At 42.1% G+C, this 15,484-nt stretch overlaps 1 protein-coding gene across 2 annotated transcripts in view; it reads left to right on the forward strand.

The window, feature by feature from the left end:
- The first annotated feature begins 409 nt into the window (after positions 1-409).
- The window catches only part of LOC109869645 (guanine nucleotide-binding protein G(I)/G(S)/G(T) subunit beta-1), a 57,058-nt gene continuing 41,983 nt past the window's right edge, over positions 410-15,484 (forward strand). The window contains exon 1 of one of the 2 annotated variants that reach the window (XM_020459917.2): positions 410-825. The gene's annotated coding sequence lies outside the window, so the exon portion shown is untranslated. The remainder of the gene's footprint in view (positions 826-15,484) is intronic. The other variant, XM_031803995.1, reaches the window with a different exon arrangement.

Raw genomic sequence — 15,484 nt, forward strand, 5'->3', positions numbered from 1 at the left:
ACAGGAATCAGGAGGATAGTTATGGTCAGATTTGCCAAATGGAGAGCTCTGTATGCACAACTATATCGCTGAAATCAGAATACTAGAACATTTAGAATACCAGCAAATCATGAAAACACTATTTGTTGTCCAGCCTGCCTGACCAGCCAGAGTCTTTATTGATTACTTCCCTAAATTGCCCAGCTGTACCGTGTTACCTTAGCTAGAGTAGACTGGTGGTTGTCAAGTAGTAGTCTATCTTGTTTGCTTTATCACAAAAATGCTATAAGGTTCATGAATGGAATTTCAAGGGAGTACACACTAAAATATGAAAATACAATATTTTGAAGCGGGATATTTTTCTCGTATTAAACTACATCAATTTTGTACCAAATCCACCAAATGATCCGATTTTTGCGCTATGACGTAGCCGTAACGTGGGGTTTCCTAGAGCTGAGAGCAGGGTTACCGCGCCCATCTCTGCTGTTTGATGGCCGGGGGAAGCGTTTGAGATACTGGTGGTGTGAAGAGAGAACAGGGGAACTACGGTGGGAAAGACCAGAAGGATAGTTAGAAGATTGGAACGAGACTGTTGTGAAATACAAGACCACCCATAGACTCTCAAACGCAGTGTTTTTCCACAAAGCGTTGGTTTAGTAGGGTGAACATTTCCTCATCTTTGTGCCGGTGTGTCTCCTCTTGGCGGATCGAAACCTCTGTTCGGGGAGTGCCACTCCTCGATAGCTTGCTAGATCTAGTCTGTGTATTAGCTAGGTGGAGAGGAGTAGATCTTCGCTGTTTCCAGTCAATGCGATATAAACAACGGATACCCTCGACTGAAAACGGGTAAGTAAGTTATGAGTCGGGACGCATTAATGTCAACTTATTTTTCTAAAGACGTAGCTAACTTCTGTAGCTAACATTGTCTGGGGTGCCTAGCTAGGAAGCTAGGCGGAAGGGGTTAAATTGAGTTGAGTGACTCGCTGGTTGAAGCTAACGGGGTGTGGGTAGGTAGGTAGTTGGAAAAGCACAAAACACACTTTAAATTATTCGATGTTGTACTTATTTGAGTTGTGGTTGTAGGTAGTCACAATATAACTAACTTTATGCAAAGTTTTTATTATGGTGTGGCTTAGCTATTTGCCATGGCTTAGGTTTTGCAATACCAGTGAGTGGGCTAGCTAGCTGGCAGCTAAATGTAAGCCTCAAAGCTAGTGGAACTTAGCTTCTTTCGTAAGATCACTAGCTAAAGCTAGTTAACAAAACTGTCAACGTCTGAATTTGAGTTGCACTGTTTTTCACGCATCTAACAAAATGGCAAACGTAGCTAGTTAACTAATATGCAGTCTAATTGGCTTTTGTAAATCAATATGATTGTGTTAGACGTTTACTGACATTCCTAGATAACGAGCTTGCTAGCAAATTAGCTATATCCAACCATCTTAAATACTAATTTAGTTAACTAAGTTATACCACATGTCATAGATGGTGATGCATAATGTTTTAATGCATCTGACATTTTTACCAATGATTAAGTGGTCATATAATGCATAGAGGATTTGTGCGTTATAATACAACTGTAGCAAGTAACGTTAGGTGGTAATAGGAGACCAAAAATGGCTATTTCAACATCACTGGAGCCGAAAGCTAACTAGTTAGCTAACAGTGCACCCCCACACACACTTTTTCGTAGTCCATAACACAGGCGGAGACGGTATAGAAAGCCATACTACTTCCTACGTTTGCAATTAGCAAGAAGCTTGACATGTTTCCGATTGTGCGTGTGAGCCTGCAACAGTAGCCAACCAAGATGGAGCTGCTGCTGTTGGGTTTAGGCTGGACACATTCGACACCTATCGCCTAGTTTGCTAGCTATCTGTTTACGTTGTCATTCGCTGAACAGCCATTATGTCAGCCAGCCACCAAATTATCTTGCGTTACAGTTAGCTATCGTATCTGGCGTGATAACTATGGTGGTACACGATTATGGCCTTAATACACCTAAAATCAGCAACAAGCTTGTCTATTAATGTATGACGAGCTAGCTATTGCATAAATCGGCCACCTAACGTTATATTGCTAACTAGTAAGCAGTATGTTTAGCCAGCTTGCTACTTTATTAGTGTACGGGCTGGCAGCATTTGATTGGCCTTCATTTGATATACAGAGGAAGTAAATTAACGTTAATTGGATTTCTACAATCTGTTCAACCTGGCCATAGGTTTTACTGTACAAGTAGTTACACCGAATAGCCATACCTCTGTCCGCTCCAGTGTGAATGTTCTTTCATAGAGTAGACTAGAGGAAATGGGTAACGAGGAAGCAGCTAATCCTGTTACTTTCTAGAACTGAAAAGAAAGTGTAGGGAGGGGATTTTTTTATGTCAACATTACAAGCGGCAAACATTCTAAACGGGGCTTTTAGTTTTGTCGAACCAGAAATGGTCGTCTTGTTGAGGAACGAGTAACAACAATGTTGCCATTGTCAATCGCTGGTTGAAAGAACTCGCATATTTGTTACATTTTGAGACCATATAGGACGCCACCAGGTTCAATTTTCCAATATAGTTATTTGATTGTTCCATAATATCTTTGTCACGTTAAACATTTTTCGTTTTTCAAAAGGGATATTTGTAATTTCTGGTTCACAAAGATGAATTAATCTTGCTAGTTCGCTTCCCTCCTTGAATGAATGGGTTCCTGTATTCAGGGCCCAAGCAGCTGCAACGTACAAGATGGCGTTCAAAGCCCATTTCCACACCGCTTTTTTTTCTGGCTGAAAGGCATCAGCCCAGCTTCGGCTGGATTCATGGGTACCATAATATACATCGATAATTGTGGTTAATAAACATATATTTGAGTAAATATATTAGTTTCTGAATCATGTATAAATTATACAAATTATATAAAAGAGAGGTGTTTTTCAACTGTGGGATGTGGGACAACATTTAGGTGGACGGTTGTAACGTTAGTACATCTCGAATATTAGCCAGTGAGCAGCTAAATTCAGGAATCTACAAATATGTATTAAAATCTGGTACACAAAAGCACTTGCGCTTTAGCTGTTTCATTTTGATGTAAAGTATTAAGGTAGTACGAGTATATGGCAGCTTATATTCAAGTGTATGTATGTATCAAGGTAACAATTTAAGATATAAAGATTAATGTATTTTGTACTGATCAGCGAGCTTGTAGTTCAGGAACCTTTTTTTATCTTGTATTTTTTACTTTATTTTATTCTTTACATGTATCCAAATGGAACCATAATACTTGCGGTTTCTGTGTACTTTAAATGTCAGTGTACTGGGGCTGGTCCTTTACCATTGTCACATTTTGAGTATAGGCTACCCTACTTCATGTATCTTTTTTACTTAAAGAACTTAATGTGACTTTGAGCAAAACATGCTGTGTTGGCACTCGCCATGGATGAAAAGGGCATTGTAAGGATTTGTGGACACTGATTATAAAATATCGTATTACTTTCAATAGAGGGATTGGCCCAATTGCCGACTCCATAACTAACCCTTTTTTTAGCAGTTCTGAGTACCTGTCTCTCAAAGTTGTAGGATATTATTTGCTGAACGTGGATGTGTTTTTCATTTGTTTTGGTGCACTTGAACATAAATTCATGAATCCTCCCCACATGTCTACACCTTTACACAGTACTGGCCATCCAGCAGATTGAAGAATGTATTCACTTTTATGGCTGTGCCAGGAGATTAAGTGATTTAACTGTAGTCCTGGAATAGTCGTCACCTAATTTCTCAGTCTTACTCACAGGAATCTGAGCTCCACTGTGGTTTCTCTCATCATGCAAGTGTGATTGAGTCTAATCAGTGACTAAAGTATTCAGGCCTGCAGGCTCTCTCATCGCATAGCTCTCATCCCATTACTTGCTTACAGGTCAGAACACCACACTACACACAACACACCGGCAGTAGAACATAAGATGCTTTGCACACATCCACACACTACTGCCCCCTATTCAGTGTCAGTCTCAAGTAAGCTGTTGACAAAAATATTTTCACTCGTGTCAATGTGCACATTTCATTTTGACTGCGACCCCGCTGTAGCCTTATATCATCCACTGCCTCGTGTTGACATCTGGCAGGAACTGGGCCACTCTGTAACACATGACATCTCACAATGTCCAGGAGGGTGAACAGGGAGTAGTCTATACATATAGTGCCATTCATGGAGACTTCAGTCAGTGTCTCCCAGACTAGCAGAGTTGACACTTCAGATGACGGTCATACTCACTAACATTCGCCTTTACAATCAGGTTCCAGAAGCACAATCGGAATGTGGCATTTGGCCCCCTGGCCAAACTTGTTCACCTGAGAGATGACACTAGAATGAGCATCACTATCAGGGGATGAGCTGAATTATCTGTCCTTTGTGAAGCAGGAGGGATATTTAGTTTTGTTTTATACAGATTTTCATCCCCCTGGATTTCTGTGAGCGCATGGTATGAATGGGATTAAAATCTTAGTTTTTGGATTTCAGATTTTGGGATTATGGGGTTTGGTCAGTGATAGTGCTGATTTTCCTCTTTTCCTATGATCCTGCTTTTAGCCATATGGAATTTCTTAGTATTACAATAACATGCCTTCCCTGTTATGACTGGGGCTGCCACGGCCAGACTAGTTGGGATCATCTCTCGGTGAAATGTTGGTTTCTTACTTACACCCTTCATTTGACCAGACAGTTGTTGATTTAGGATATCTGCTTTGCATAGCTATATTGTGAGTTGTCATATCATTTGTGCTTTATAACAATGATGACACTCATTACATTAAAAGATAAACATACAAGTCTTGGTATGATTTGTTTACATTAAAGGTAGACTCGGCGATATGATGTACTTTATATGCAGAAAGTAAACAGCATAGTGGGTCAATTTCCACAACATCTAAAAGCTTTGAAGCGCAAGGCTCAACTTCTCCACTGTTTTGGTCCCGTGGTTGCCACGCTGTAACAGCGTGAAGAGAACCCGTGCACATGCGCAGATACTGTGTGACTTTGTGAGAGTGAAGTCTCATCTCGCTCGTCTCAATATCTGCGGTGCCGTTCATGGCAATGTTATTTAGCTGAGTCTACCTTTAAGAATATGTTCTTACTGGGGAAATATTTAAGGGCCCAGTGCAGTACCTTTTTTCTTCCTGTGTTTTATATATATTTCTACACTGAGGTTGGAAAAATTACCAGGCGGTAATTTAGTTAATAGACCAATAAGAAAGTTCCAAACCCCTCTGTCAATAACAGCCAGTTTTCAGTTTTCCCCAGACCACCCCCACACTGTCCTAGCAAAGATTTGCTTGAGAAATGTATCTTTGCTAAGAAACTATTTTTGTTTGTTTTCAATTAAAATTGTGAAAAATAATCACATTAAAGTACTTGATTGTTACCCAGAACTGATTTTATATTAAGATAAAGACTCCATTGGACCTTTAACTTAGCAGCCCAGTACTTGGGGTTGAGCAACTCCAATGGACATTAACATCCCTCGGTAGGCGGGACACCGCTCATGAGCAGAGATTTCCTGTCAGACTAAACTATTCTCTCATGCTGTGTCTTTCTGTCTTCCATGTTCCTCACTCCATTTTAGCACAGTCGAACAAGATCACCCAGGACAGGCAGCAGCTGTTTGACTGCTACTATTGGGCTCACTTACTTCAGCGGCCAAACTGCCAGAACCATGTAATTCCAATAGATTTCCCAGACACATCCTTTTCCTTGCTTGTGGCCTTACCCCCTCCTCAACCCCACCTGCAGAGCAGGTTGACAGCCCGTCTTTACTTTAGGGTGCAAAGGGGAGCTGCCTTGTCCTGTTTGGCCAAATCTGATCCATTTACACCGGTGCTAATGATTCTGAGATTCTATGCAGTCGAATATCTCAAGTACCACCCAGTCTTTTGCACTCACTCCCTAAATCCATCTCCTCCCTCCATTCCCCGAAGGGTCACAACACGGCCAACCTAACGTAGCAGGCGTAAAAGAAACGCCTGAGCAGAGTTAATTTCTCTTTCTGTTCCTGACTAGAGGGGAAAAAACTGTCGGGGGGGTACTCTTCAAACAAGCTCTCCTCTTTTCTCTCTCTCTCCTGCCTCTCTTCTCTCTGCTGTATGACGTGGCCGGTTCTGTGGGGTGTGACCAGAGAAAAGGACACCCTGGTTATTCTGGGCAACCCAGGTGTCTTGTTGTTACAGCTGATTTATGGAATGTCCAGTGACTGAAAACAGACATAGATTTACTAGATTGACTAGTGTGACAACTACCTTGTGTTATATCATTTTAGCTGTCAGCAACATAATCTGCAATTCTGTCCTATGTTTTACCCGAGGACAAACATGTCCTTTGTCAATATGTTTCCTCTTCTATTTGTATTGTTAGTGCTCCCAATGTGTCTGATAACCTCTGTTGTTTCGGTTAGCCGTACACCAGTAGAACTGTTGTGGTAACTGTTCCGCTCACAAGCTAGTTTGGTTGATGGTCCACGCTGTATGGCCCTGGCTTATCAGGGATGACTGCACGGCTGAGGGCCACTATGTTTTGAATAGTCAAAGTGAGTGGCGACAGGACTGTTATTGACCCCTCTACTCCTATGTCGTTGGTCGTTCCACTGCTATGGAGTCCTGTCAACCTGAAACAGCACTTTGCATGGGGAACCTCAGAGCTCTGCTTCTTTGAATAAAGGCCTCTTGTTTTCTATTTACATTCAGCCCCATAGATTTGACTGCCGGGGGGGAAATGTCACCAAACCAGAATTCTGAGCCTTTGATAGGAAGGCGGGAGTGAGTTTTTATATGACAAAGACACACAGTAAGTCGCTGGAATAAAAAGGACTGGCTGGCTGTCATGTGACACTTCACACATACACTTGTTCCTCTCTTTTTGGGGAGAATCTGGGAGAGAGAGCAGCAGCAGGAGGAGGGGTAAATTTATTAATGCAATCAAAGGAGTGTATTTTTCTTTTTAAACAGTCATGCTTTTGGCTTTGGGCAAGCTTGACCTGATTTTTTGTTTTTCTGATATGGAAAAGCAAGTTGGGCATGTGTCACAAGCACAAACTACACCTTTTTGTTTATGTATGTTTGGATGTAAAAAGTGGTTGAGTTAATTTTTTTTGTCTAGCAGACCGGTCTGGCTGTTACCATGAGCATTTGACTGTTTTCCCCTAATCCTCCCTTAATGACTGCTTTCACGCCATGGCATTTGGAGTATGTCTGCCAGCACGGGCGCTATCCTGTGGAACCTGTTTGACTCCAGCCTCATGCTCAGGGACGATGCTGCAAGGTGTGGGGAGGGCTGGGAGGCCAAGGATGGGCCTGCCAGGCTGCAGAGGTGAGGGGTGCCTGAGAATTTAGGTGCTAGATGGCAGGTGAAGGGTTACATACACTCCCAACAGCTCCATTTCTCGCAGAGGAAGGGGTAACTTATTTTGTATGTTTTTCTTTGCTTCTCAAGGCGTTGTTATATTGATTCCCAGGGTTATTTAATGTATTATTTTGTATTTTAACTATTTGCTGTTCAAGCAGGCAGAAATACAACCGGTATGAAACTTGTCATACTAGATGTTCACTGTATATACAAAAGTATGTGGACAACCCTTCAAATAGTGAGTTTGGCTGTTTCAGCCACATCCGTTGCAGACAGGTGTAGAAAATCGAGCACACCGCCATGCAATCTCCATTGACAAACATTGGCAGTAGAATGGCCTTACTGAAGAGCTCAGTGACTTTCAACGTGGCATCGTCATAGGATTCCACCTTTCCAACAAGTATGTTTGTCAAATTTCTGCGCTACGAGAGCTGCCCCGGTCAACTGGAAGTGCTTTTATTGTGAAGTGGAAATGTCTAGCCACAACGGCTCAGCTGAACGTTACAGATTGTAATGCAACAAAATAGGAAAAACGGCAAGGGGGATGAGTACTTTTGCAAGGCACTGTATCTGCCTGATTGAATGGCACACCTACCATTTCCACCTGCCCCAGCCTCCCTTCCTAGAAACTTGTGGCATCATGGTATGTTTCACGAATCAATCAATTAAACTTTACTGCCACTCCCATCAATGTGGTGTATACCTTCAGGTGTTTTCCACAGAAAGCAGAGGTTTGCATTGATAGCTAAAAACATAACTGTATACCATTGCTTTTCTGCATTTAGGCGATTTCAAAAGCCATTAGTATTTTTAGGCCTAATGAAAATAATGCCAACCTTCCAGCCAACTGACTGAGGATGGACAGCTTTTCTATGCACGTGCATCATATAACAAACATGTGCCTAAGTATACAGTATGTGTGCTGTCATATGTTGGACCTCCTAATGCTTTAATTGAATTGCTTTAATTGAATTGCGTTATCCTCCCCAGATCTGTTCTGAAGTCAGCCCCACGGTTCAACAGCAGAGGATGCTTGTTTATCGAAGCCACAATTCTAACCGTAGTGGGGTTCTTCGACCCAGTTGTCAGGGAATTTGCAAGGGCATGAGTTGCTGTACACGTGTAGCTGCTGAGGTGGAAATGCTTTTGTGTAGACTGTATGGAGTCCTGATGCTAGTGTCCCCTGTGAATGGGACCTTATATGATGGCCAACCCATCCCCTCTATCCCCATCAGTCAATCACCCCTGAGGTCCTGACTTACTGACTTCAATGGGACTCATTTCACATGTATTATTATTATATGTTCAAAGGATACTTGTGCTGGGCCCTTGTATCAACGTGTACACAAGTAAAAGCATTGTGTGACCATCTTTAATGTTATGCTCTCAATTGTACCAAGACTCTCAGTCAATTAATTAAGTGAATGAGAAAAGTTATATTTGGTGCAAACAGTCACAAAACTCTGAATCACCATTAGTGAGGCTACCAGCATTGGTAGAAGTGCTGATACTGTAGTCTAGGCCTAGTATATATTGCAGAGGCAGGCCGCAAGACTGATTAACACTAACACACTGCAACTGAATATATAGATTTATACAATCAACATCCAAAAAAAGAGGAACCCAGTCACAAAAATGTATACATTTAGATACAGCTATATTATTTTGGATGCTATATTAATATTTTGAGTCAAAGTATTGGTTAACATTTTTTAGATATATAGTACCAGTCACAAGTTTGGACACCTACTCATTTAAGGGGTTTTTCTTTATTTTTACTATTTTATACATTGTAGAATAATAGTTTGTCTTCACTATGAAATAACACATGGAATCATGTAGTAACCAGTGTGTTAAACAAATCAAAATATTTTATATTTGACATTCTTCAAAGTAGCAACCCTTTGCCTTGATGACAGCTCTGCACTCTCTTGGCATTCTCTCAACAAGCTTCATGGGGTCGTCACCTGGAATGCATATCAATTAACTTATGACTGCAATCCCGTTAACGGGAGCGATATGACAACAGCCAGTGAAAGTGCAGGGCGCCAATTTCAAAACATCAAATCTCATAATTAAAATTTCTCAAACATACATGTATCTCATACCATTTTAAAGTTAATCTTGTTGTTAATCCCACCAGTGTCCGATTTTAAAATATGCTTTACAGCAAAAGCACCACAAACGATTGTTAGGTCACCACATATCCACAGAAAAACACAGCCATTTTTCCAGCCAAAGATTTTCCAACCAGTCACAACTACAAATAGAGAGAAAATGAATCACTAACCTTTGATCTTCATCAGATGACACTCATAGGACTTAATGTTACACAATACATGTATGTTTTGTTTGATAAAGTTCATATTTATCAAAATATGAGTTTACATTGGCGCATTACATTCACTAGTTCCAAAAACATCCAACTGCTATCTTGCATGTGTGATTTCATGAAAGTTAGATTTTTAATAGTGATTTATTTGAATGTGGCGCTCTGCATTTTCTCTGGCTTTTGGCCAGGTGGGACGCTACCGTCCCACATATCCCAGAGAGGTTTTAACACTAGAAGCTTATTACCTAAATGGATGAATTGAAAGAGTGGGTTCACAGCTCCAATCCAGATGTGTTGGTCATTACTGAGAGGTGGTTAAGAGAGTGTTTTGAATACCGTTCTGGTTATAACCTTTTTCGGCAAGACAGATCTTCCAAAGGTGGGGGAGTGGCAATCTTTACCAAGGGCCACCTTCAGTGCTTAGTTGTCTCCACCAAGTCTGTCCTCAAACAATTTGATTTGCTTGTTTTAAGCATTAAAAACTTTCAAACAGCTCTTTGTTGACTGTTGCTGGGTGTTACCATCCTCCATCAGCACCGGCATGTACCCTACCTGCCCTAAGCTCTCTCCTGGTCCCTGACACTAAGTCTGGATTCGTCCTGCTAGGTGACAAACTGGGGCATGCTTAAACCATCCGACCAAGCCCTAAAGCAATGGGACTCCCAACATTTTCTCAGATTATTACCAATACAACAAGGTTCGACTCCAAACACCTAGAAAAGGCTAACTCCTCGATGTTATCCTCACAAATAATTCTGAAAGGTCCCAGTCTGGTGTTTTCTGTAATGACCTTAGTGATCACTGTTTTACAGCCTGTGTTTGTAATGGCTGCTCAGTGAAATGACCTGTCCTGATTTGTCAGACTCTTGCTAAAAAACTTTAATGAGAAAGCCTTCCTTCATGACCTGGCCTCTGTAAATTGGTATAGAATCAGCTTGATCCCCTCTGTCGAAGACGCTTGGACCTTATTTAAAAACAATTCAGTCACATTGTTAACAAACACGCCCTGAAAAAAAAACAGGTTTAACCCCTGGTTTGACCGTGATCTTGCAGAGTTACTCCAGCTCAAGAGTTGCATTTGGCGAAAGGCTCGGCACACACACCCAGGCTGACTGCCTCTAGTTCAGGCAAATGAGAAATAAGTGTACTCCGGCTATCCGGAAGGTCAAAGTTAGTTACTTTAAGGAGCAGTTCACTCTGTGGGTCTAACCCCAAGATGTTCTAGAAAACAGTTAAAGACGTAGAGAACAAACCCTCCTCACAGCTGCCCATGTCCCTTCATTTTGATGTGGTTGTTACTCTTAAGCACATGGCTGCGCTCTATAAAATCACCACTTCATTAAGTCAGGATTCCTATTTGACTCAGCCATGCCTCCTAACCTGTCCAACATTTCCTTATCTTCCACACCTTCTAATGCGACAACCCCCAATGCTCCTCCCTCTTTTTACCCTGCCCCGCTACAAAGTTCCTCCCTGCAAGCGGTCACTGAGTCCAAGAAGCTCCTTAAACTTGACCCCCCCCAAAAAACATCTGGGGCAGATGGTTTAGACCATTTCTTCTTTAAGATCACTGCCCATATCACCGCCAAGCCTGTCTCTTCTCCCTAAGGAGGTTCCCATTGCTTGGAAGGCAGCCACGGTTCGTCCTTTATTTAAAGGGGGAGATCAAGCTGATCCTATTTCTATTTTGCCTGTTTATCAAAAGTTTTACCAATAACCAACTGACTGGCTTTCTTGATGTCTATAGTATGTATTCTCTCTGGTATGCAATCTGGTTTTCTCTCAGGTTATGGATGTCTCACTGCAACCTTTAAGGTCCTCAATGATGTCACCATTGCCCTTGATTTTAAGCAATGTTTTGCAGCTATTTTATTCTTGTGGGGTATTGGTGTCGTCTCAGAGGTGTCTTTGGCCTGGCTTGCTAACTATCTCTCTCAAAGAGTGCAGTGTATAAAGTCAGAACATCTGCTGTCTCAGCCACTGCCTGTAACCAAGGGTGTACCCCAGTGCTTGATCCTAGGCCCCACGTTCTTCTCAATTTACATCAACATAGCTCAGGCAGTAGGAAGCGCTCTCATCCATTTATATGCAGATGATACAGGCTTATACTCAGCTGGCCCCTCCCTGGATTTTGTGTTAAATGCTCTACAACAAAGCTTTCTCTGCCCTTAACCTTGTTCTAAACATCTCCAAAACTAAGGGCATGTGGTTTGGTAAGAAGAATGCACCTCTCCCCCCAGGTGTGATTACTACCTATGAGGGTTTAGCACTTGAGGTAGTCACCTCATACAAGTAATTAGGAGTATGGTTAGACGGTACGCTGTCCTTCTCTCAGCACATATCAAAGCTGCAGGCTGAAGTTAAATCTAGACTTGGTTTCTTCTGTCGTAGTCGCTCCTCTTTCACCCCAGCTGCCAAACTAACACTGATTCAGATTACCATCCTACCCATGCTAGATTACGGAGATGTAATTTATAGATCGGCAGGTAAGGGTGCTCTCGAGCGGCTAGATGTTCATTACCATTCGGCCATCAGATTTGCCACCATTGCTCCTTACAGGACACATCACTGCCCTCTATGCTTCCCTGTATACAGTTCTGTCAATCTCTTCATTCAAAGACTCAATCATGGACACTCGTACTGACAGTTGTAGCTGCTTTGCATGATGTATTGTCTACCTTCTTGCCCTTTGTGCTGTTGTCTGTGCCCAAAAATGTTTGTACCATGTTGTGTGGCTGCCATGTTGTAGTCTTCGGTCTCTCTTTATGTAGTGTTGTCTCTCATCGTGATGTGTATTATGTCCTACATTTTTATTTCTTTTTTAATCCCGGCCCCCATCCCCGCAGGAGGCCTTTTGCCTTTTGGTAGGCCATCATTTGTAAGTAAGAATTTGTTCATAATTTTTCACGTTCAAAATTGTGCACTCTCCTCAAACAATAGCATGGTATTATTTCACTGTAATCACTACAGTAAATTGTACAGTGCATTTCGATCAACAAGAATTTAAGCTTTCTGCCAATATCAGATGTCTATGTCCTGGGAAATTTTCTTGTTACTTACTACCTCATTCTAATCGCATTAGCCTACGTTAGCTCAACCGTCCCGTGGAAGGGACACCGATCCCAAATCGTTTTTATGTGAGCTGATCAAGTTACACTTGTTTGAAGTTCACTACTGTTTGCCAGCTATACAGTACATTTGGGAAGAATTCAGACCCCTTCACCTTTTCCACATTGTTACATTACAGCCTTATTCTAAAATGGATTACATTTGTAATTTCCTCAATCTACACAATACCCCATAATGATAAAGTGAACAGGTTTTTAGAAATGTTTACAAATGTATTACAAATTAAAACAAATACCTTATTTACGTAAGTATTCAGACCCTTTGCCATGAGACTCAAAATTGAGCTTAGATGTATCCTGTTTCTATTGAGATGTTTCTACAACTTGGGAGTCAATCTGTGGTAAATTCAATTGATTGGACATGATTTGGAAAGGCACACACTTGTCTATAAAGGTCCAACAGTTGAAAGTGCATGTCAGAGCAAAAACAAAGCCAATACTTCTGTAGAGATCCAACTGGAAAAGGGTACCAAAACAGAGCTCCTCTCAGATGGGAGAAACTTCCAGAAGGACAACCATCTCTGCAGCACTCCATGGCCAGACGGTAGTGTACCACAATCCTTTACAGACATAGAACGCAGGTACAGTAACACGACGATAGCGACAATAGATAACATTTCAGACTGTTAAACAAAGTGCCACATCAGGTTTTCACCCTTCGACAGAATTCTGCTCAGGCGTAAAATATTCTGTATTTTTTCCCCTGTCAGCTAGCGTTAGGTAGAGCGGGCAGAAGCATGCTCATATGTTTTGGTAATCTGCATCTCGCCAAGTCTTGCAAATTCACCAAGGAAACCTAAAGTTTGCCTCTTACTTTCTGGTTTTATTTGAACTACACATCTTCCCCAATCCTTTACAGCCTATCAGCTATAACACAGAAAATATGTTTTGTGATAACTGAATTGGGATTTTAATTTTAAATTGTTTAGGGATTTTCTGAATGTTAAGGATCACAACTTTGTTGGATTGAGGTCTGGGTTTTGACGAGGCCATTCCGAACCTTTAAACGTTTCCCCTTACACCACCCGAGTGTTGCTTTAGCAGTATGCTTCGGGTCACTGTCCTGCTAGTAGGTGAATCCCCATCCCAGTCAAATCTCTGGAAGACAAACAGGTTTCCCCTCAAGAAGTTCCCTGTATTTAGCGCCATAGATCATTCCTTCAATTCTGACCCGTTTCCCAGTCCCTGCCAATGAAAAACATACCCAGAGCATGATACTGCCACCACCATTCTTCACCTTGTTGATGGTGTTCTCGGGATGATGAGGTGTTGGGTTTGCGCCAGACATAGCATTTTCCTTGATGGCCAAAAAGCTCAATTTTAGTCTCATTTGACCAGAGTACCATCTTCCATACGTTTGGGGAATCTCCCACATGCCTTTTAGCAAACACCAAACGTGTTTGCTTATTTTTTTCTTTAAGCAACGGCTTTTTCCTGGCCACTCTTCCGTTAAGCTTTTAATAAGTTAAGGATATTGCTGCCAGTAAGATTGCACCTAAATCAACCATTTATCAGATCATCAAGAACTTCAAGGAGAGCGGTTCAATTGTTGTGAAGAAGCCTTCAGGGCGCCCAAGAAAGCCCAGCAAGCTCCAGGACCTTCTCCTAAAGTTGATTCAGCTGCGGGATCGGGGCACCACCAGTACAGAGTTTGCTCAGGAATGGCAGCAGGCAGGTGTGAGTGCATCTGCACGCACAGTGAGGCAAAGAATTTTGAAGGATGGCCTGGTGTCAAGAAGGACAGCAAAGAAGCCACTTCTCTCAGGTAGAGGCTAATATTCTGCAAAAGGTACAGGGATTGGACTGCTGAGGACTGGGGTAAAGTCATTTTCTCTGAATCCCTTTTCCGATTGTTTGGGGCATCCGGAAAAAAGCTAGTCCGGAGAAGACAAGGTGAGCGCTACCATCAGTCCTGTGTCATGCCAACAGTAAAGCATCCTGAGACCATTCATGTGTGGGGTTGCTTCTCAGCCAAGGGAGTGGGCTCACTCACAATTTTGCCTAAGAACAGCCATGAATAAAGAATGGCACCAACACATCCTCTGAGATAAATTTCTCCCAATCATCCAGGAACAGTTTGGTGATGAACAATGCCTTTTCCAGCATGATGTAGCACCTTGCCATAAGGCAAAAGTGATAACTAAGTGGCTCGGAGAACAAATCATCAATATTTTGGGTCCATGGCCAGGAAACTCCCCAGACAATCCCATTGAGAACTTGGTCAATCCTAAAGAGGCGGGTGGACAAACAAAACCCCACAAATTCTGACAAACTCCAAGCATTGATTATGCAGCCACTGATTTGTTGCATGTCAGCACACTGCCTCTACCCCAGGAAGTGCAGTGTTGAGTTTCTAAAACAGGAGTTTCCTCTCAAAGGGTGTTTCCTTTACTGCACTTGGCTCTCCTTGTCGAAACATCCAGCGGAAGAGGCGACAGCGCATCCTCCCAAAAGAGTCTCACAGGTGACTAGACGACTATCTGACCAGTCTGAAAGCAAAACTCCAGTGTTTGACCATGGCTGGCTTGTTCAGGATGATCGGTCCCTGTTCTCTGTTATAAACTCAGCAAAAAAAGAAACGTCCTCTCACTGTCAACTTTCATTTGGTGTTTTTCCAGAGTCGGTAGAAGGCCTACTTTAGTGTCCTAAGTTTTCAGAACTGTGAC

Source organism: Oncorhynchus kisutch, linkage group LG24 (assembly GCF_002021735.2).
Source record: "Oncorhynchus kisutch isolate 150728-3 linkage group LG24, Okis_V2, whole genome shotgun sequence".
In the NCBI taxonomy this organism is placed as follows: domain Eukaryota; kingdom Metazoa; phylum Chordata; class Actinopteri; order Salmoniformes; family Salmonidae; genus Oncorhynchus; species Oncorhynchus kisutch.